Source organism: Equus caballus, chromosome 29 (genome assembly GCF_041296265.1).
Source record: "Equus caballus isolate H_3958 breed thoroughbred chromosome 29, TB-T2T, whole genome shotgun sequence".
Lineage (NCBI taxonomy): Eukaryota > Metazoa > Chordata > Mammalia > Perissodactyla > Equidae > Equus > Equus caballus.
In genome coordinates, this window is record NC_091712.1 from 39,708,272 (window position 1) to 39,732,133 (window position 23,862).

Below are 23,862 nucleotides of genomic sequence, written 5' to 3' on the forward strand. Positions count from 1 at the left end.
ATCGGTGTATGAGTCATGGGCTGCCTAAGTTTACAAGGCAGATGAACCCTCACCCGGAGAAGGCTGGAAATCACGTCTCTAACTTGGAAAGCAGTAAGTGCTGTTTGCCGCCTTTTATGAGTGTGGCCATTTGGCTGAGCGTGTCATGAAGATGGAATGTTTTCTGTTTGGGGTTATTTGTGTTTTCCTCCCTCACTTAGCACAAATATTCAAGAATAGTCTCTCTACTAGAAGAGACATCACTCCCTGGGCGCTTCTTCTGTGGCCGGGTGCTGGGGAGAAAATAGGACACGGTTCCTGCCCTCAAGGGGTCCACCATGATGGGACAGGGACACTGCTGTGTTGGCAGGGCCAGGGACCGCAGGACCCAGGCAGGGCGAGCCTCCCACTGACACAGGGCTTGCTACCTGCTCCATCTGCACTCAAGTCTGATCCTATGGTCATCAAGTTTTACAAATGAGAACCCGAGGCACAGAGAACTTAAGTGTCTCCGAAACCCAAAGTCACACAGCTAGGGAACTAGGTGTGAGCCAAGCCACGCTCCCAACTGGCCTCGTGGAAGTGGAGGGCTAGAGAAGGCTTTTCAAAGGAAGGGGTGTCCCAGTGAGGGCCATAGAGGGGGGTATTCTGGAGAAGGCAAGCGTGGAGAGGGGGACATCAGTCGTGCACGTGTGGGCAGTAGGGGACAGGTGAGTGGGGACGAAGCTCAGACACGAGGAGGCAGTGTCCCAGCATCCACCCGGGTTGGCTGTGTTGTGGATGTGTCTTTGAGAGTCTACTAACCCATGTCCTCTTGGTCATGGGACACTTATGACCATCCATAAAACAGCAGGTGCTGGTGAGCCAGCTGCTGGGCATGCTGCCTGTGCATGTAGAGAATGTGTCCATCATTAACCAGGTGGCCCTCCTGGCTGGGGAGGCTGAGGCTTTGTGGGAGCAGGTAGGAGCCACGGGGGCATGACGGGAAAGAAGCATAAGTAGATTGTATTACCTTTGGTGAGCTTCTTTCTCTGTGCCTCAGTTTCCTCGCGTGTGGCACCAAGACAGCGACAGTCCTGCCCTCGTGGGTTGCTGGAGGATTGAATGAGTGAATAGATGTGCCGTGCGGGTCCCGTAGAAGGTTCTGTGTAAGTGCTGGGTATTGTCATTACAGAGATCGGAATACTTTCCATCTTATTTCTGACCCTTATCCAGCTGGGTGACACCTCCACAACCTCTCAGAGCCTCAGTCTTGTCCAAAGTCCCTGTCTGTCCCTCCTGCTGAGGCTGAGACTGGTCCAGAGGAATCTTCCTGAGCTGGCCTCATTAGGGGCTTTGGCTCAAGGAGGCGGGCCCAGCCGTCCCACGCTGCTTCCCACCTGCAGCAACGCCCTCGGCTGGCTTGGCAGCAGGCGTGGGCGGCCCGGGAGCCTTCCTCATCAGATAATGAAGTTCTTGGTACATTTATCAGGCACAAGAACACCGTGTGCCGCCTGCTCCAGAGGGAGTAGCTGCATTTTATCCTCAGCTTTCTCTGAATGACCTCAGAGCTGGAGGAGGAGGACCGATCTGATGTGGGGTGAATGGCACAGATTGGGCACGCGCAGCTGTAAGTCCCGGGGTGCCAGGAGGCGGGATGTTGTTCTAGACATGACAGGCACAGAGACAGCATCATGTGTGCTCGTGATAGGGGCTTCCGAGGCCCAACGGAGGCCAGATTTTCTGCTGGGAGCCATTTAATGGGCCTCCAGACATATGAACCAAAGCTGGTTGCCAGAAGACCTGGATCCCCAACGAAACCCATCTCCCAGGGCTCTTGAAAACGTTTCTGTGATAATGCACAGAAAACAGCACGTGCAAGCTCTTGGTTAGACACTCATTAACTTCCCCATCTCTCCAACCAGGAAGACGCGACTATGCTATGTATATATCTGCATGTTCCACTGGCCTACCAGCCCTCTCCCCCTCTTCATTCCCTAAATGTCACATGACTTCTATAAAGTACCAGTCGCATGGTGAAAACACCTCGAATGGAGTGCATATTCCTAACGAGAAAGAGGCCTGGCTGATGTTTCGAGTCTCGGGTTATTCTTTAGTTAAGCTAGCCACTTGCCCGTTGCGTGGTTTCTCTATCTTTAGGTCTGATTTCTGTCCAGGGCCCTCTCCTCGGGTTCTGTCCTTGTTTTAGCAATGTTTGTAAGGCGGCTGAATGACTCAGTGGCCTGTCATTTGTTTGTCCTTGGCGATACATTTAATCTCCCTGAACTTTAGATTCCTCATGTGGTAATGCAAGCAGGCGCAGGGAAACGAACAGGCCCAGACTCTGTGGGCGTGAATGCCACAGGAATATGTGCTCCGTAAGCATGTTCCAAGGAGAGGCGGGAGGAAGCGTGTTCCTGCTTGACAGGAGAAGGGAAGAATGGAACTGGGGAGAATACGCTCGGGCCCCTGGGAACCAACTGCAAGGAAGCCTAGAGCGACCCGTTCTAGTGTCAGGGCTGTGAAGAGTTTGTGAGTTCCAGATCCTTGTCTGTCTGAGGACCAGGCTAACCCAGAGTGGGTGGTTATTTGTTCAGAGGCTGCAGACATGCAAAGGTGACGATGAGAGGTGACGGGGCTAACAGTGTCCCTCATACCTGGGAACCCCCGAGAGCTCCACACACACTCAGAGAGCCTGCTGCCACGTGCAAGGCCGAAGGAGCCCCTACAGCTCTTCAGTGAGTGGACTCCTGTGCCAGGGAAGTCCAGCTGGTCGGGGATATGATCCTGTGTGAAACATGGTCCCCTGGACACCTTGGTTGTTGCCCTCAAAAGGACCACTGCTGTGCTGCCCTCCTCCTCCTGCAGGGGAAGGAGCTGGCAAGGATCTGCCAAGTTGCCCATCCTCTGAGAACCTCTCTCATTGCCCCAACCCAATTTCAGGAAAGATAAGGGCAGCTCCTCAGAGGGGAGCAGGGAGCCCCTGACCTGGACCAGGGACCCAGGTGTAGGGCCTTGACCATTGCACAGGCACAGAGTTTGTAAAAGAGTTCTGCTCGTGGTCTGCCCTGCTCAAGTCCACGGCCCGAGGGGGAGAAAAAAGACCCACAGAAGGGACCGCCTTCAGGATCCGCGATGACTCCCTTCTTCCATCCCCTGGACAGAACCTACTGTTCAGGCTGCAATTATCCAGCTGCAGGATGTTTTAAAGCTGCGCCTGGGCCCCAGGTATGGAACTATCGGACTGTGAAAGCTGGGGCCCCGATCATGGCCAGAGCTAGATTTCCTCTTCCTCTGCTTTGAAAATCCCAGACACAGTGAGCATTCATTGTGTGTGTGAATAAATACCAATAAACTTGTATCTAATCTCGGAAAAAAATTGTATCAATAACTTTGGCTCCCTGACCTTGTCCCCATTCACCTAAAGAAAATTCTAAACTCAGTGCGTGGTAGTGTTAGGTGCTAAACAGATGTTTGTTGAATGAGTCCTCCTCTGGGAATTCCTCCCTCCAGCTCTGCCACCTGAGGAGCCATAGCTGCCAGGGACCTACATCCCCCGTGGTCCTGAGAACAGATGCTGTGACTCAGGAATGCAGGGTCCCCACAGACAAGGACCTGGGGCTTTTTTGCTGAAGGGACCTGGCACTGGGCTCGGGCAGCAATTGGTTTGAATGTCCAAGCCCAGAGGGCGCACAGTCCCACCCAGCAAACACACGACCCACGTCAATAAACAAGGCACAAGACACACGTTTGTGTAAATGCATGAACAAAAATGCAATGATGTTTAAACCATGTCCTTGTGAGTAAATAGAACTTTACCCACGGAGAGATGGGTTCCACACACAGCTGTTACACCTGCTGAGCCTCTGTCCCTGCAGTTCAGAGAGGTTGAGCAGTTGGTCCAAGATCACACAGCGGGCAGAACTAAGATGCCTCATTGCCCCTCCCTAGCTCAGGTGGAGGCAAGAACAATCCAAAGTCTTCTCATATGTTCACACTTAGAGCAGAGGTTGCAGAAGCAGGAAGAGAGGACCACATGGTAGTTTGTTCCATAGCGACAGTGGCAATGATGTCCACCCAGACAGCCGGGAACCAAACCAACGCCAGACTCAAGGAGAGAGGGTTTTGCAGGCCCTCATTTCAACTGCAGAAGTCCAGCTCACTTCCTGTGTGCAGGGTGCTGGCTGGACCACGGGCCTCTTTCGGCCCAACAACCACCTGCTGTGAACCCACAAAGAGAGAAGGAGGAACTCGAGGCCATTTGAAACAGAGGATTCAACTTGATTCAACGAGTATGTATCTCAGACTTATCCTGGGCCAGGCTTGATGGTAGGCACTGGGCACCCACAAGAGTGAGGAGGGGACCCTGCCCTGGTCAATGAGGCGCTGAGGGAGGTTAACAAAAGTCAAGGATGCAGAATCTTGGGCGTTTCGGCTTCCTCCTGATGTGGCCCACAGGCCTCCTGGAGCCATCGACCCAGGGGGTTCTGAGGCCCGGCTGGGGGCAGAGCTGGAAGGCCCTGAGGTTGTCCTCACCCTGGGCTGTGCCCCATGCAGTGCATCCGAGTGGGATGGAGACAGACGTGCGAGCCAGGCTCTCGGCCCAGCCTCTTCCTCCAAGTCCGGCCTGGCCTTGTGGGGCTGCCAGGTGGACGCCACGTCTGTGCCTGGCTGTAAAGATGACACGCCCTGGCTCTTCTGGAACCCCTCAGCTTTGGTGGCAGAGGGTGCCCCTTCTAAAAGCATGCAGCCCTGCTCGGCTCCTGAGAGGGCAGGGGAATTGTCAGCTGGGCAAAGCTTGGCCCCAACATGTGACATCCTTCCTTTGAGTATTCCCTCATTCTGGCCTCCCCAACACCTCTCTCTGCTTCCCCCACCCCCAGGTGGGCTTCCTTCCACCCAGACCTTCACAGAGTGTCCCAGGCCCTTGGCTGAGATGCCCAGACAAGCTCATCTTCAGATCATCCAGTGGGCATCTAAGAAAAACCTTTTCCTGGTCCCAACCTAAGACTGTTCCCAAAGATCTAGGGTGGGGCATGGAAATCTGTGTTTTTAAGAGCATCCCAGGTGATCCTGGCCGCAGAGCAGGCTCGAACCCTCTGCTGGGCTTCTCTGAGCATCCAGCTGGGCTGCGTTTCTATGGCAAAGTGTTTTTGAGTAATTCTGTCTATGAAACTCTCCTTTCGGGGAGACTTGCAATCATGGTAACACATTAAAGGATTTGATGGGATTTGCAACAGATTACCTTCATTTAAAGACGAATAAACAAGCTCATTGAGGAGCAGCTGAATTCACAACAGTTTTTCCGGAACTAGTTTGGAAGTTCTGCTCTAGACCTTTCTTAGCTGTCCCGTCTTTTCCATCAAAACACACTCATGGCATCACGGTGCAGGGGTGCCATGGGGTGAAAGGGAAGAGGGACTAGAGAAATGAGTCTGGGGTGATCCATCAGCTTGTTAATAGGCTCCCAATTCCCGGGTAAAATAATTTGGTGCTCCATTTAAAATATTTATGTCTCCATCAAGCTTTTAACCTGGTGATCTTGACATTGGAAATGTCAGACCCTGAGACTGGTGGAGAAGGGATTTGGGGAAAGGTGGGCTTCCGAGAGTACAAAATTCATTAATTCATTCAAGCAGCCAACCCATCGACAGCAACCCAACGTTGACCGAGTGTGTACTGTGCGTACATACATCTGTGAGGCATAGATCACACCTCTGGCATAAAATCACACCTCTGCAAGTGAGAGCCCAGAGGGTGATGGATTAGAAGTCAGGGCTCTTGTGAGGAGATGGAGTTCAGAAGAGAGGAGAAACGGGCCCATCGGTGCCCAAGCACCGCTTAAGAGCCAGTGCAGATGGGTTGGGATCTCTCTTTGAAGATCCCGTTTTGTCATCTTAAATGGGCCCTTTTTACGAGGAGCATCTAATAATGTGATTGTCATAGCTCTGGAGTCAGAGTGTCATGCTTGAGTCTGGGGTCCAGCTTGTGTGCACAGGAGAGTTATTCTCCTTCAGGAGGCTCTGGTTCCTTGCCTGTCAATGGGACTCTGCTATGGATTGAACAAGATAATGAATACAGATGCTTAGTAAAGACTGGTATTTGATGAAGGTTCAACATTATTATTAGTTTGTTGCCAAATGAGTGCAGAATTTATGAGGATTTGGGCACCATATGTGCTGGTGGTTAGGTTGTAAAGCACGTACACGGACAACAGGGCTCTGTGGAGGAAAACACAATTGCTCTTGGAGTCACGAGCTGGGGATGCGAGGCCAGGCTCTGGTGCGAGGCCACTTACTAGCTGTGCGACCTTGAGCAAATTGCTTCACCTCTCAGGGCTTTCATTTCCTGGCTGCAAAACAGAGATTAAAAGTCCTGCCTTGTTTACTTCACACTTGGGTGCAAGAGTAAAATGAAGTACTTTAAGTGAAAGCTTTGTAAAGCCTGAAGTGAGACACCACTGTAGGTCGTTCTTGTCATCCTGACCTTCAGGGGACCCACAGGAGTGTGGAGTGACCTGCCCAGGCAGGGAAGTGAGTGGAGTGGGAGGAGAGGCTGGGGCATTGAGGGTCATGCTGTCTCCTGCTCAGGGCCGGAAGCTTCCAGAACAGAGTGTCCCTCCTTTGCAACCAGAGCTCTGAGCTACCAGCTGGCAGGTGTTGATGGTGACTCAACCACGAGAAGGAAGAGAGTTAGGAGGGAAACGGACAGCAGCAACAGTGAAGACCGACAGCTTTCTCCTCCCTTCCTCCTCCTCTCCATTGCTTCCTCCTGGCATTCTCTCCTCCTCTCTCCCTTTCTTTTTTCTTTATTCCTCACTCTCTTTTTCCCTCCCTCCCTTCTCTCTCTTTTCCTTTTAATTGCTTTTTTTCTGACTGTCAGACACTGTGGGCACATCTCACACTCCCTCCTTTCACCAGGTCCCCAGCATGCCCGCAGCAGCAGCTTTGCAAGGTGGTGACGAGCAGGCCCTGATTCACTGCCTAGTCCCCACCCAGCTCCCGAGAATCTCTTCCCAAAATAAGCCACCTGCCCTCGGTCCATGCCTCAGGCTTCTCTTTCTGGAGCAAATCCGAGCTAAGACGACAACACATGCTCACTGTGGAAAATTTGGAAAATAAGAATGGCACCCAGCTGTCATCAACAACCAGCATCCCGGTGTATGTTGGTATATTTCCTACCGGTCTTTTTACTCTGAATACACATGACAACGTCACTGCAGTATAGATGGTTCGGCATCTTACTTTTTAAAAAAATAAGCATTTAATAGTGAGCATTCGTTAAAAATGGTTTCTGGCATTTTTTTTCTGGCTGTACACATCGTAATTTATTTAACCATTTCCCCATTGTTGGACATTCTGATTATTTCAACACTTGATTAGTATAAATGGCACTGAGAAGAATACCCTTATATATAACTTCATCCTTAAGACTGATAATTTTCTAAGAAGTGCTAAGTTTCTTAGAAGTGAAATGATTGGATCAAAGGCATCGGCCTTTTTAAGGCTCTTGATACATACTGGCAATTTGCTTTCAAGGGAAGGTGTGCTGATTTACACTCCTGCCTAGGGCAGGAGCAAGAGTGTATAGACACACACGCACAATACACACTAGTACACAACATACTTGCACACACAGGCATACATACAACACACATACATGTGTGCACGCACACACATTTTAGAGTTATTGTTATAAAAGAGAAACTGCACACAGCCTCACTTTCCACAGGGTGAACTATCTTTTGCCTTGTTTGGGTTCCTCCCTCTGTCGTACAGAAGCCAAGCTGATTTGCTCACACCTACGAGGACTGCGGGCAGCATCTTTGCTTTGATTGGGGTAGACCACAGAAGTGAGAAGTGAGGCATTGCCATCTCCTATGTACGAAGCCAGTGGATTGCTGCAGTGGACTCCCGGTCACAGCCATAGACACCACCTAGGGTAGCAGGTCCACACCAGCTCACTTCTCAAATGACGCCCTCAGCTCACTCCCCTCTGCCCGGCTTTCCCTTCAGATGCATGGTTGGCAGTCAGCAGTCACAGTGCAGCTCCAGCAGTCGGTCACATAGCTGCTTGGGTATCGTTCCTGGATGGCATGTCTCCCATCGTGGGAGTCTCTGGTGCTGGGGTCACCTGCTCAGGGCATTCTTTAGGGCAAGGCTTGTGGAACTACTTCTTGAACCTTCTTCAAAAGAGTTGTGCTCTTTTGAGAATTTTCTTCTGTGGGGGCTCTCTTGATATGAACCACGTGAAGTGAAGTCCCCAAGTGTAATTATAATTGTATATTTCCAGGGCTATCATTTCACAGCGTGTGTCCCAAGGGTTTATTCCCAGGGGTGGGAGTCAGTAACATGGAACCTTGATGAGCAGACTTCCAAGGTCAGGTTATAAAAGATGTTCAGTTCCATCTTGCTTTCTGGGAAAAGCCAGTCATTATGTTGGGAGGATATTCAAACACCCTTGTAGAGAGGTCCATGAGCCAGGAAGTCCTAGAGCCAGCACTGACTTGGCGGCCACTTGGTGAGCCATCTTGGAAGTGGATCCCCCACCTCCGAATCAAATCCTCAGGTGAACGTGCTCTGGCTAACACCTTGACAGCAACTACATGAGAAATACAAAGCCAGAATCACCTGCTGAGCCAGTCCTGAAGTCGTGACCACAGAACCTGTGGGAGGTAATAAAGGTATTTTTGTTTTAAGTTGTTAAATTTTGGGGTCATTTGTTATGCAGCAATAGATAACTAGTATACGCAGCCTGCAAGATTGTATAATTTGCCCTCACACCTTCATTACTTCTGGAATTTTCCCTCTTCCACTAGCTCCTCCTCCTCCCCACACCCTACTCCAGCTGCACTGGCCTCTTTGATGAACGTGCCCAGGGTCCTTGCACCTGTATTCCTTCTGCCTTGAAATTAATGAACTTATAATTAATATAAACAATTTATATTTAGCCCTGAGAGAGATGATTTTTTGGTGGAAGACATAGCTTTCCAATTATGTGGCCTCTATCATGCTTGAACAGGCAAAAATTGAGAGCAGGAGAAGGAAGTCCTGGAGCGTGTGGATTTATCCATATATAATCCAGGAAGTGAATAATTCACAAATAGATATTTTATTTGAAAGTATAGATATAAGGAAGCAACAATTTATTTGTTTAAGACCAAACTAGCAATTCCAAGCTTCAGCTCTAGAAAGAAAATCTCTAGGTTGGAAAGGCTGGTGTGGTGGATGGCTTCTAAGGCACCCCACCATGATTCCACCTTTTGGTATGCACACCTTCTGTACTCTCTTCCCCTTGGGTGTTGGCTGGACCTAATGACTTGGTTCTAATGAACAGAATATAGCAAAAAGTGATGGGATATTTCTTCTGGAATTGGGTTACAAAAGATTGGACATTCTCTCTTGTCCCTTCACTTGTTCACTCTGATGAAAGCCAGCTACCATTTTGTGAGCTGCCCGATGGAGGGCCCCACAAGGCAAGGAACTGAAGGTGGCCTCTAGCACCAGTGAGGGAGAAACAGAGGCTCGTGGCCCATCAGCGCGTGAGGAGCTGCATCCTGCCAACAATCGTTGAGCTGAGCTTGGAGTCAGAGCCTCCAGCAGTCGAGTCTTCAGATGGGACCATAGCCCCACCTGACACCTTGATTTTAGTCTTTTAGGAGACCCTGAGCCAGAGGTTACCGATGCCTGGTTTCCACCCCAGAGATGCTTAATTAATTCACCTGGAGTGCAGTCTGGACCTCGAGGGTTTTGGAAGCTCCCCAGGAGATTCTAAAATGGAGTGAATTTGGTAACCATTGGTATAGACAACAGCTCCTTCTGTTAGTCCCACTCACCACAGCTAAACCAAGTAGAAACTTTCAAAATACAGTTGATCCTTATTATTCGTGGATTCTGTATTTATGCATTCACCTACCTGTTAAAATTTATTTGTAACCTTGAAATCAATACTCGCAGCACTTTCACACTCATTCGTGAACATGCAAAGAGGCGCAAAAATACCTGAATCACCCAACGTGCATGTCCCAGCTGAGGTCAAACTAGGTGACACTGCTTTCTTGTTTCAGCTCTCATACTGTGAACAATTGTCCTTTCACGGCCTATTTAGTGCCAGATTTTTTTCATTTTTGTGCGGTTTGTTGGTGATTTCACTGATTAAAATGGCCCCAAAGCCTAGTGCTGTAGTGTCTAGTGGTCCTAAGTATGACAGGACTGTGATGTGCCTTACGGAGAAAATACGTGTGTTAGACCAGCTTTGTTTAGGCATGAGTTACAGCTGTTGGATGTGAGTTCAATGTTAATGACACAATAGTATGCATTAAATAAGAGATCTTTAAAAAAACACACACAAAGTTATGTATTGATGGGTTGATGGAAATGCTGTGACCAGAGGCTTGCAGGACCCTAACCCTGTATTTGCCCCAGGAGTGAAGGTTTCCGATCTGCTAATTCAGTGTTCATAGAGACTTTAAAGAACATAACTACCATGAATACATAGTATTCACAACACAGCAATAATCCACTGTACTTTGTCTAATACCAAATGAGAAATAAAGGAAATAAAAGAAGAGAATCCAAAAAGCATAAAACATATTAGCTTACAAAGTCCGAGATAAACGAGCATTTATAGACTATTTCCATAGATAATCATCTCCCAGCCGTTACACGTTGGCAGCATTTCACAGACGGGTTGGAGGGGCCCCTTTTCTCCTCCCTGCTAGCCTCTCTCCACAATTCGGGAGGCATTTGGACAGCTCTCTGAAGTTCACCTCGGCACTTCCTCTGATCACTTATTCTATTTTTCTATAGGGACATGACATCATCCAGTAAAGTATACAAAGCTATACAGGCTGATGGATTTTTAAATGTGTATACACTCGTGAAATAACCACTGGATCAAGGTTTACAATACTCCTCTGCCATTTTAGATCTGAACAACACACCTCATTATACCTGGTGAGTGCCATTAGGAATGACCTCACCTCCTACACCCACAACAGGGGTGTGGTTTTTCTACTGACTCATTAACACGGCCATATATCAATAAAGTATATATGATTCATATCATAAAACAAAAGAAATATGCATATGTATGGAAAAGGAGGGTTATTCCCTTATACCATGTTGAAAAAATAATATTGGTGTTACTTAATTGGTTGATTCTTTTAAAACTATGACTTAAGGATACAAGTTTTGAACAAGGTGGTATTCACCCCTATCACTGGGCAAATATTTATGGATGATTACTTCAGCAAAATTTATTTAAATCCATACCTTTTGAATGTATTTTGGCTCACAAATATGTTGATAATATTTTGGGGAGTCAAATGTGTACAGTACATTTATGTCCCACACAATATAGCAAGCTGTGAGATGACTTTCATTCATGCCTGTCTTTTGTGATTAATGGCTAGCTTAATTTTTTCAGCAAAATCATCCACCAAAGCAGTTTGTGATCAAGAGTGTGAGAAAAATCTTCAAATTGGTTTTTATCATAGGTAGTATATATGTAGTGTATATATATATATATATATTTTAATACGTATGGTTTATGATGTTGCATTATAGATTTTTTGCTGTACAGGTACGTAGAGTAGGCCCCAATTTTATCATTGGAGTAGTAGCCCCCCATTTTTTTTTTGAGGGAGATTAGCCCTGAGCTAACATCTGCTGCCAATCCTCCTCTTTTTGCTGAGGCAGACTGGCCCCGAGCTAACATCCGTGTCCATCTTCCTCTGCTTTATATGTGGGACACCTACCACAGCACAGCTTGCCAAGTGGTGCCATGTCCGCACCCGGGATCCGAACTTGCGAACCCAGGGCTGCCGAAACGGAACATGAGAATTTAACTGCTGTGCCACCGGGCTGGCCCCTAGTAGCCCACATTTTATCATTGAAGTAGATGACTCCAAAGGCAAGTAACCAATTTCCTGCCCCCAGGGAAGGACTTTCTTGGCCTACCCAAAGCTCCCTACTCACAGAATTGTCCTAGTTACAAGAAACAAACGGAAAGAGGACTCATCGCTGATCAGGAGGGAAGTTGAGCTCATCACCACTTTGACTAATGGAGGATGACAAGTACAAGTCCCTGCCTGTGGGCCCCTTCCTATGAGGAGACTTGGGTGGGGAGGGTGGCCATGGTGATGGCCAGTCAACATGATGAAAGAGAAAAGAGAAATTTGTTGTAAAATGAAATATGAATGTTAAAAGGAGAGAGCGTGGATATGGGAGAGGGGGAAAGAAAGGCAGTGGCGTATTTGAAGATCTAGAGCTGAGCGCCTATCACACAGTCATGGAAATTTGGCCTTTAAAATAAACTGGCCAAGGGCCAGAAACCACAGCCAGTTGCCAGGACCCTGGAAGTGAGTCAAAGTGAGATGGTGCCCTGAAGCTAGATGGGAGATCACTGGGCGTGTCCTCAACTTCTGCATTAGGGTCCTTGACAATTTTGTCTGATTGGATTTGGACTTGTGTGTGTGTTTCCATTTTGCGGCTTTTCTGGAGATGGGAAAGGAAAGACCACCCATGGGAAATTAGTTCTCCCCACACTTTGAATCACATTCTGCCTCTTTTCTTAGGCTTACGATTGTCTGGGCCTCCTCACCTTCCAAACTGTAAGAGATAAAGGGGAAACCCTCGTCCTGAAGAGGAATAGATTCTCATGGCACTGTTTTCCCTGCTCTTCCACTTCTGAGAGGGACAGAGGCGCGGGAAGCAGGTGAGGGAAGAAGGCACCTGAGGGGTCTGGAGGCTGGATGGACACAGGCCACTGAGGAATCCAGGGATCTAGGGGCTCAGCAGGTGCTATGTCCTCAGGGAGTGATGGTGAGCATGGGGCTGGGGGTAAGGAGACTGGTTGCCCAAGGGACCAGTCAGTCACCCGTGAACAGCTGGAATCTGGTGCTGCCTTAACCAATGATAACACTAGCAGAGGATCTCTCAAACCAAGATGTGAAAATGCTGGGGCTCCTACTGGATATCAGAGCCAGTGACCCATAAGTCACAGAAACGTCCATCAGCCTTGAGGAAAGACTCCCAGAGATGACTAAACACAGTCCATGCTGGGGTTGGGGTCCCTCACAGTCATCTTGCATTGCTTCACCCTATCCTCACTGTGCTGCTGATCTGTCTGCAGATGTTAGGTTCTTATTATTTCCCGACGGTGGTCTGAATTCCTTCAAGCTCATTCGTCCTCATCCTCATGTCCTCTCTAGCACCTTGTCTCTGCCCTCAGACACTGGGTCATCAGTTCACTGCCTGCAACTCTGTCCTCCACCAGTACATCAATAAGCCTCAGACAAGGGCAGGAAGAGAGTCTGGGGAGGTGATGGGAACAGCGTCTGAGCCTCTGCCTCTAGCCTCCCAGGTTTCTCATCCCACTCGCTTCCCAAAGCCTGTCTGAACAGCTGACTCCACCCTGAGTCACACCATCTCAGCCAGAGACACCCCATTCCACGGCTCCGTCCCCACAGACAGCCTCCTTAACTGTGTTTAATCCACATTGAGGAAATTCATAAATCCAGTCACCCTGAACCTCCATCTCCTTCCGGAGCAGGGCGGAATGTGTGTTTGTGGCTGATGGGCGTGGATGGAGGCATGGAGGGAACACATTTGTCATGGTGCTTAGTGCAGAACTTCCCAAATGTCCTGCCAAGTCAGGGTGACCTCTCGGACTCCCCTGGGCCTCCGATGACTGGCTAGTAACTCAAAAAGCCTCATCGGCAGGTCCTTAAAAAAAAAAAGAAGCCCTGAGGCTCATTTACATACAGAGATCATTTTAGAAACCTTCCAGGCCCAACCATCGCCAAAGGCAAAGAAAGAAGGAAACATTATTTTGGCATCCACAGTGGGCCAGGACTCTCTTAAGCACCTTTATGCGTTGTTCCCTTAAAGACAGCAATCCTGCCAGGTAGGTGTGGCAGAAGCAACGCGAAGTGCTTTCAAATATTTTATTTCCATGCTTCCTGCCCCGCCTCCCCCTGTTTCTAGATGGGGCCGTTGGACTTGGGCTGAAGCGATGCACACCACTTTCAGGCTGGCCCTCACCTCCTGAGCAATCCTCGACGTCTCCTCTCTTCACCTGTTGGCTAATTTAGTGCAGAAGGTCCCGTGGAGGACCACAAGGCCATAGAGTCAAGCAGAGCCACGTGTGGGAGAAACATGGCTCCTTGAGCTTGGAAAGGCAGCAAGAGAACCACACAATCACACCCAGTTTCACATGAGTGAGGAGTAAGTGCATTATTGCATTTCGTTACTGAGATTTCAGGGTTTTGTTACAGCAGCTGGTACTTACTCCAACTAATACAGCACGTGTTATGCACATTTTTCATATGACAAAAATGGCACAGAAAGAATAAGTGGTAAAAACAGTGCTTAAACTCCAATCTACTCAACTTCAAAGTCCATCCTCTTTCGCGAAGGTGGGGCTAGTGCCTTCGATGTTCATCTCAGTGAGCTGTCATTTGTATTAAATGGGGGAAATGCTGATACATAGTGAACGTGGGCCAGGTCCCACTGCTCCCACGGTTCAGCCTTCATCTGTGGGGTCAGCCCTCAGTAGTCGGGGCCATGCAGGTGGCAATGACAAGGCCTTTCTGCTGCTGCATTGGCGCACCGCCTCTTCAGGGCATTCTCATTCCTTTGCAAAACCATTCCAGGTCGGGAGGAGTCTGAGGAATGACCTGGGGGATACGACTCTGAGGGACAGAGATATGGGGCAGCAGAGGATGTCTGGTTGCAGTCACTCAAGTGTTTCAAAGAAGAAAATGTCGAGATCACTAAGAAACCATTATGGGGCTGGCACTCTCAGCTGGGCCTGTTGTCCAAACCATTTGTGAGCCCCCCATGTTTGAGTACCTACTGTGTGCCAGACTGTGCTCAGGAGCACAGTGGTGGCTTAAACACAGTCCCAGCCCTGTAAGATTAGTTTGAGGGACCATCTGGGCTGCTATAACAGAATACCACAGACTGGGTGGTTTATAAACAGTAGACATTTATTCCTCCCAGTTCTGGAGGCTGGAAGTCCAAGATCAAGGTGCGGGCAGACCCAGCGTCTGGTGAGGATCCTCTCCCTGGTTCATAGGCGGTGTCTTCTCACTGTGTCTTCAGATGGAGGAAGGGGCAAGGGAGCTCCCTGGGGTGTCTCTTATAAGGGCACTAATGCCACCATGAGGGCTCCACCCTCATGACCTCATCACTCCCAGAGGCCCCATCTTCTAACACCATCTCCTTGGGGCCTAGGCTTCAACACGTGAATTTGGGGGGACAGGAACACTCAGTCCATAGCAGCAGGGAAGTAAGCCAGCAATTACAAGACTGTGTGATACACGCTGGGCAGGTGGCCACTGAAGCACCCGCCAAGGGACCGCGCTACCCAGCCTTGGCATCAGGGAGATACGGAGACCTGAATGGAGAGTTGGTGTCTGCAGGCAGAGGGAAGAGGGGAGCCAGTCAGGCCAGAGCAGAGGCACCCTGGGATCTGTGGGCGGCCGCTGGGCCTGGGGAGAGGAGAGCATGCCAGGGAGGAGGGCGAGGTGGGCTGGAGCAGTGGGTGTGCCGGGCCTGGAGAACTGTGCCAGGGTGCTTGAGACAGCAGGAGTCGCTGTGCGTTTGCAGCAGGTGGTGATATAATCGGCCTTGTGATTTAGACAGATGGCTTTGCAGCTGTGTGGGAATGGAACGGAGGTGTCCAGACCGGTGCACGGAGACGCCGTAGAGGCTGCTGCAGTGATCCCGGAGATAGACGAAGGTGGACTGAATTAAGGCAGCTGAGGGAAGTGGACAGAGTTGCTGCACCCAACACCTTTGCTAGGGAGCACCAGCTGGGGTCCAGCCTGGGTGTGGGTCCGACTGAGGCTGCTGTCTCCTCGCTGCCCCTCTTTCAGCCTGTGTGAGATGGAAAGCTCAGCCTGGACCCTGCTCTTCAGATGGATGCTGATGCAGAAGTGAGGTCACATCTCTGGCGTAACCTCAGAAACCAAAGGGAAGCTGCCCGCTGGGCTCAACACAGACTCATAGACAGCACCCTGAGACATCAGGAGTGGGGAGGGCTCTAACCAGGCGAGGCGGTGCGCCAATGACCTGTGACTCCTGTGACGGCCGAGGCTCCCAAAGATGGTGGAAGGGGTGGGGTGAGGGGATGGGGACAGAGACCTCCAAATAGATGGGCTGCCCACGTGGAAGCTGGCTAGGGTCTCTTCATTCTTGGAGTCAAACAATCTCCAACCCACTCCGAAGCTGCCCCCAGGCCAGCGGCATCTTTCTTGAGAGTCATCTGCCAGATTAACGAAAGGGGCCAGGCCTGGACCACAGAAGGCTGCAGAATTAAGATGACTTCCCCAGGGGCCCTGAAATTCCTTCAAAGCTAAGCCTCTAGACATCCCTTTGGCTCCTCTGTCTGAAGATAGACACTTTAAAGGCCAAAGAGAGAATTCCCATGACACCACTTTCTCAACATCCCATCTCAACACCCTCCAGCCGCCTGTTGTTTTTGGCGTCTGCACTCGGTGGGCCACCCCCAGGACGTTGCTCCGCTGAGATGCGACGCAGACTTCACTGTTGACGTCAGCATTTCACTGACTCAGAATAAGCTGGAACCTTGATGCTTCAACCATGTGTCTAGACCCATGGCAGCGGCTCTGAGGAGGGAGCTGCTAACGCCAGGTCTGCGGGGCAGCCCGGGCGGGGCCTTCCTGGCGGCATCAACTGTGCAGACTTTAATTCCAACTCTGTCTGGTTTTCTTGGACCAGGAGCACACAGCCAGCCAAGCCCCACTTATCCCTGGAACCGGGCGCTGGAGATTATGTAGAGAAATGAAATAAAAAGAGAAACTCCACAATGGTTTGAACCTATTGCCATGAGTTTCAACCTATTGCCCCACCAACATTTAGAAATTTTTAAATGTTTTTTGCTTTTAGTTGGAAGATTTTACACATGTACAGACGTGAACAGAATGCAGTAATTAGCATCTTCCACCATCCCTGTACTCCATCAGCCTCAACAATGATCCACTCATAACAACCTTATTTCGTCTATATGTGCCTTACCCCTCCATACTATTTTTAAGCAAATCTAGACAACACATTATTCCATCCTAAAAAATTTCACTGCAGAACTCTGACCAAAGCTCTTTGTTAGAATTGCTAGGTAGGGACGAAATTAAACAATTTAAGTTTGTTTTTGTTTTTTCTTTTTTTCTTTTTACTGTGTTTAGTAAAGTTTGAAAAGAAGAAAAGAGAGAAGTAGACATCGACAATTCATGGTGAAGACCAGTACATAAATGAGAGGTCTCTGCGGTGGTAAGGTGGTATCTGTGGAGGCTAACCTGGGAGTGGGGCCTCAAATACTCACCCACCCCTTTCTGGCTGTTGTGTTGCATTGGGTGGGGGAGTGATGAGGAAGCGTTCCGCATGTGGGTGGGCAGGCTAGAGATGCTGGGTGGCAGGTAGTCGACCCTCCAACTGGTATCATATGTTGCCTTTTGAGGCCCATGTGAGAGAGTTTTAGATAGAAGCTGAAGCAGCTGTTTCATGGAGGTTGTGCAAGACACTGAGGGTGGGAGAGGCATTATGTACTGGCGCCAAAGTGGCCCCTGGAGATTCGGGCTCTGGGAACCCTGGGAGGCAGCAGCCTGGGGTCTTGTTACTTTCATGGTGGGCACCAGTAGCAGCGGCTGTGGTAAGATGTCTGAAAGGCTACATGAGTGGAAGACAGCCAAGGGCTTCAGGAAAAAGATGACAAAATGTGGCAGGCATGGTTGCTGAGGGGAGCTGACAGACTAGGTAGAGAGCATTCCTACGAGATGATCCATCTGTTTGAGACAGGGGTGTGGGAGTCAGGCTGCTTTCCAACCCTGAGAGCTAGCTGTGGTGAAAACAGACCTGGTGTGGAGATAAAACCAGGTGGAGGATTCGGACCAGCGCTGGGGGTGATGGTCGTGGTTGGGAGCAAGGAGGGGCAGCATGAGGTGACCATGAACTTGGGAGGGGAACATCAGCAGAGGCAGGATGTGGGCTCTGGAGCCACATGCCTGGGCCTGAACCCTCTGTCACTTTGAGCTATTGACTTTGGGAAGCTCCCTTAACCTTCCTGCACCTCGGTTTTCTAGTCTGTAAAATGGAAGCCTCTCCTCATAGAGTGTTCGTGAGGATTGAAAGATAATTCATGCAAAATGCTTAAAACAGTGCCTCGCATGTGTTGGGCACTCAGGCAATCCCAGTTGTTGTTATTGTTATTTCTATTATCACTGTTGGGATGGTGAGGATGATAAGAATGGAGAAGGAACGTTGTCCACCGAGTCAAGTCCAGCACCCTGAGCACCCACTCCAGGCTCCCTGCTCTGACGCACCTGCCCATCATGTCCTCCAAGACTCACCTCCTGGCTTCACCCACACTGTGCCTCTTTTCATGCCTTTCGCTTGGCTGGGATTCTCCTCTCCGCCTACTGGAGCTCCAGTCCTGCCTCTAATCCTGTTTCAAGGGCTTTCTCAGAGTCACCTTCTCTGCGGAGCCTCTCAGGGTGCACCACCAGCACAGGCTCAACCTCACCCAAGCTCCCACAGCTTTCTCCTTTTGTGGCTGACGTGACAGCTGTCACTCAATGCCATGGCCTTGAGGACAGGTGCTCACCACAATGTAGGATTGTCCTGAAAACATGGACTCAGAATTATTTAACCCAACAACACTGAATGAGTGCCTGCTATGTGCTGGGCCCTTGGCTGGGTGCTGGGGATTCAAACTGAGAGAGACACAGCCACATCTGAATGTCTAGTCGAGAAAGCAGAGTCAACAAATGCAATGCCAGGTAGTTGGACTATAATGGGATGTGAGCAAGTTTCTCTGGGAACCCAGAGGAACTAACTCTTCATTTTCACATCTTCCGCAAGGCACACTGTCGCATATCAGCAGATGCTTAATCAGCAGTTTGCATAAAAGAGAGAACTAACCCAACATAGACTTTATCTGACTCTCCGCAGACTTCTGAGTACCATGACCCTTGACTAACCCTTCATTTGGGATTTATACAACACTTGGAGCTCGGAGAAGAGTCTGCTTGCATTCTTTCCCCAGGTTGGGGCCAGGGCCAGTCATATAGTGGGAATGGATATGTTGAATGAATTCGAACTATAGGACATGGCCTGAATTTCCCCACTGTGTCCTCTGCTCCTCCCTGTCTACCTTACCTGGCAGGAAAGGAAGATGGGAGCTATCTTCACTTTAAGGTGTCTTGCTTGCACTTGATAAGGCCACTGAAGATATTCTCAGCTTCACCCTGGGAGCTCGATGAGGACTCCCCCATCATTGGAGCCACTCACTGGGATGTGGTGTCCAGGATGGGAAGGCAGGCCAGCAGAGTGGAAGCAGATGGTCCTGAACCCAACTCTTTGCAAGAAAGAAGTCCTGTCTGGCTGAGACTGGAATAAATCAAGCCCAAGGAAGAGTAGGGGTCATGGTTCGAACGTTGAGTCACCATGTTTTCGGTCAGAACTTATAAACCATAGTCACTGCTAAACATCTTCCTTTGTGGACATCTTCCTCCATGGTCACCATGTGGCCCTGATCCCTGCCCACAGGAGTCTCTCCACCCCTGAGCTTCCATGAACTTAATGACTATGCCACTTATTTGCTATGTTGCTTGGTGCCTTGGGGCGTTATTTTACAGATGATGGTAATAGCCTACCTTTATAGAGAACTTGTATGTGCCAGGCCTCTTGTGTACCTCCTCACTTAACCTTTGTAACAAAGCTCTGAGTAAGGAACTGTTATTATCTCCACTTTACAGATGAGTAATAAAATCTCCATTTTACAGTTATTATCTCCATTTTATATTTTACGGAGCTTCGGGAGTTCAATAACTTGCCCAGCACGAGATACCCGGTAGTAAGTGGCAGAGCTGGACCTGGACCCCTCATCAGTCTTGGACTTGTAAACGCAGCTCCTCCCCTCTAGGAACTGGATTGTAAGCTCTTTGAGAGCCAATATTAGGTTTTAGTTTTTCTGCTAGTCTCAATAAACAGCCATTGATTGATTGCTTGACCTGCAAGACTGTTTTAAATAAAATAGAACATGTTTCTTTTAAGGCATCCAAGCCTTTTTTTTTTTTTTTTAAAGATTTTATTTTTTCCTTTTTCTCCTCAAAGCCCCCCGGTACATAGTTGTGTATTCTTCGTTGTGGGTTCTTCTAGTTGTGGCATGTGGGATGCTGCCTCAGCGTGGTCTGATGAGCAGTGCCATGTCTGCGCCCAGGATTCGAACTAACGAAACACTGGGCCGCCTGCAGAGGAGCGCGCGAACTTAACCACTCGGCCACGGGGCCAGCCCCAAGGCATCCAAGCCTTTTAGAAGATCATTTCCAACTTGTTTCTAAGCAATCTCTGGACAGGAACAATCTATTCCTCCCCAACCTGCGGACAGCTCCCCAGCGCCCAGGCTGACCTTTTCCCATCACGCACACGCTGTCTGCAGACAAAGCAGAGAGCGCCAGGAGAAAGAGGCAGAGACGCACATCTATTTCAGACGGAACCTGAAGCGACTGAGTTCAAGTTTTGCAGAGAACACTGAATTTTAATCTTAGATGAAAAATCGATTGACTCCTTTAAGACTTGCCCTTTAGTTTTGGTTATGTCATTGTTTAAAGTTTAGATATTCTTTGCATTTTTGCACCCCCCCCCATTACTGCAGTTAAATGAGAAGCTGGCCTAAATGACAAGTTATTTATGGATGTGTGTGTCTCTGGCTTTTAGCTGCCTGAGACTTTTTCAAGCCCCTGTGGAAGGTGTGCTTTATACAGAGCAAGAGCGTGAGGGCGAAATGTTCTATGAATAATGATGGCGAAGTGCTCAGAGGAGCCTTGACTTTATTTAGACATTCTATTTCTTCACAGTTTCCTCCTCGAGATGACTCTTGGCTCTCTCTCCAGACAGTGTGTGTGTGGTAAGGAAAAGCCAGCGTACGAGAGTCTGGGGAGAGCAGTATAAATGCAAGACCAGGGAATAATAGATTTTTATTATGAGGGGGGTTGCATCATTCATACTTGAAATTCCCATGTGGTACAATTTAATTAAATATTTCTATGATCCAGGTTACCCAGAGGTACTGTGGATCCTGGAGAAGAGTAACAAGTGCCCAAACCACTTGATCGAAGATCAAAAGTTCACGGACGGCCACGGTCGCTGCAAAACTTCACAGATGGGCGACCATTGAGAATGTTTGCTAACGCGTGAGTCTCAGTTTATTAAGCCCTATGCTGAGGCATTCTCTGTGGAGGGAAAAACCCATTAAAAAGTTTATGCACCTAAAAAAAAAATATGCGTCAACGAAAGCTGAATTATGGCTGCTGGATGAATCTCCCATATAAGGAACGCTTGGAACAGAATTACGGATTATATCATCTGTGATTTGTCTGGGCCCAAATAGGCTGAAACACACAATAATCTTGAGCTGGAACAACCTCTGTATCCTCCAGGCTCTCTCCCGCCTCCAAGACAGGGACTTCGGACAGGGTGCCCTCAACACTTACGAAGGACAACAGAAGCAGACAGCTGGTTGATTCTGTGATGCTGGAAGTACGAGAGCTGTCCCCAGACAGCGGGCTCCTTGTTTTAAACTCAATTCAGCCAACATTTTGGAGCACTTTCTATATGCCCGACACTCTGTCCGGGACAGTGGGGGATTCAAACATGAGCGGGACACAACACACACCGAGTCTTTAAGGCCCCTGGGAGAAGCCCATCTGCTGTCAGAGCTCTGAAGAGAACGTCTTCCCTCTGGTGAAGGTGTGGGGAGCTCTTCACAGACAGGGGTGTGCAGGATGGGGGTACTCTTCCCATGCACGGCGAAAGCCTGAGGGCCAGTGTCCTTCCCGGGTCCTGGTGGAGAGACTCGCCTTGCCCCTCATTTCTGGCCAGGAGCCCGCTTCCAAAGTAGGCAGCTGGCGTGTGCAGGCTCCTTCCCTACACTGGGAGAACACTTGGGGCACCCGCCACAGACTGGGCATGTGTGGAGAGCGGGTGTTCTCCAGAGTGTAGGAGGGGGGTCCCGGTCCACCCAGCTTTGCAGCTGCCCTCCCAGCTTCTGGCCGGAGCCCCTTGCCTCAGTCCTGGGTTCCTCTGGGGTTGGGAAGAAGAGAGATGCAAGGGCTGTGGGTTCACCCCAGTTTCCCATCACTGGCCTTCTCTGGAGGAGTGCATTTGTCCTTTGACAGAGCCCCCAACACAGACATGGGGTCCCCAGCACAGCAGCATTCCCCAGTGTGGGTGACGCCCCCTCTAGCCAGTCTCTCATCTCCTCCCCTTACCTCTGCTCTGGCTGCACACCCCTGCACCCCGGAGCTGTCTCCCTTCTCACTGAGCATTCACTCAGCTCATGGGAGAATCTCGTGCCACCCTCCCACACCAAGAGGCACAAGCGCCGTTGGACCACGCTGGCTGGTTCCCCTGGTCCTGCCAGGAGAACCTCTCTGGCAGGGGCTGCCTTCAATCTTCTTCACGGGAGAACTCAGTCTTCCAGTCACATGTCCCTCACGCTTTGCTGCAGCAGTGGCACCAGGAAGGTCTCTGGGGTGCCACCCCTTAGCCAGACAACTCAATGAAGAGCTCTCTGCCACCCTTTACTGAGCTTGGGATCAGAATGTGGGGCTGGGGGAAGGAACCCCCCACACTCCCAAAGGGAAGGAGGAAAAATGCTCTATCTAGACTCTCTCCCAGGGGAAAAGATGCCAGCAGAGGCAGTGAGTTAAGTGACTGAAGATCTCAGGGGAGGAACGGTCAGCTGGGATTTCCTTCTGGAATGCTAGGTTGAATTTGTTCTGGAACGGTAACAAGACAGTCTCTGCTTTCAAAAGAAGTAGCCTTTGATGTATTGTTTGGCGGCAGCTCCACAAGGCTAAGATCAGATGTACCCACAACTTCCCCTGGTCCACAAACAGGACACGAGGAGATGAAACACTTGGCCGAGCTGAGCTCAGGGCAAGGTCTGGTTATTAGGCGAGAAAACGTCTGGCCTCAAAGACGCCGAGTTCCTCATAACGCTGCAAGGTTTCTTTGATGTGAGACGGGAACTTTTTATTTGGTGGAGCGTCAGGGTACAGTGCCGGGAGCAGGGGGACCCTGGGTTTCCACTGGATGCTGCCATACGTGGGGAGGCCAGCAGAAGCCCCGAGGGGTGTGTGTAGCAGGGGAGGAGGCTCCGGGCTCCGTGTGAGGGAGAATTTCCTAATTACCAGCATCTTCTCCCAGCACAAAGTGGAGAGCTCCCCATCACCAGAAGTGTTCAAGCAGAGTCTACACAACTGCATGGCACTGGACTCGATGCTTCTTGCCCGCCCTACTAGATTGGAAGCTCCTTGAAGCACAGGTCTTTAGACCTCAGGCCTGCTGGTGGTTTGGAAGCTGATTGTTATCCAGCCTGATCATCTGGGCCTAATGAGCTGGATCATCATTTCTTCATCAGGGAAGTCTGATTCTCCTGTGGTTTTGTTCCCACCCCTGTGAGGTCAGCAGGGAGCTAACCCTTTATCTCAGGAAGGCAACAGGAGCCGGAGAGGAGCCGGGTGACAGGCTCAGAGTGGCGTTTATTCAGGGAGCAAGGGTTTGAATTCACACACACTGCTACGTTTCTTGAGCCCCTGGGAAAGGCTCTCCTGGCAGCACCTGCACAGCTGCACAGCCCGGCACCCTGGGGAGTGGAAGGTGCCCAGCGATCCCCACGTGCAATCAGTGGGCCCGCCAAGGCTGCCACAGTGCCTGTCACTCCAGTATCGCATATCTCGAGGCCTTGGACTTGGGGGGGAGGGAGAGGGGCAATTTTTCACTTCTTCTGCAATGTATTTCTACAGTATAACAATTGCTTATAAAAACCACACATTACTTTTGAAATTTAAAAAAAGTAAAGAATGTATTATTTTAA

At 49.7% G+C, this 23,862-nt stretch overlaps 1 long non-coding RNA gene across 1 annotated transcript; it reads left to right on the forward strand.

The window, feature by feature from the left end:
• LOC138921347 (uncharacterized) lies at positions 1 to 23,862 on the forward strand. The gene is made up of 2 exons (XR_011433866.1): positions 1 to 93; positions 21,038 to 23,862. It is a non-coding gene; the product is annotated as an uncharacterized lncRNA (long non-coding RNA).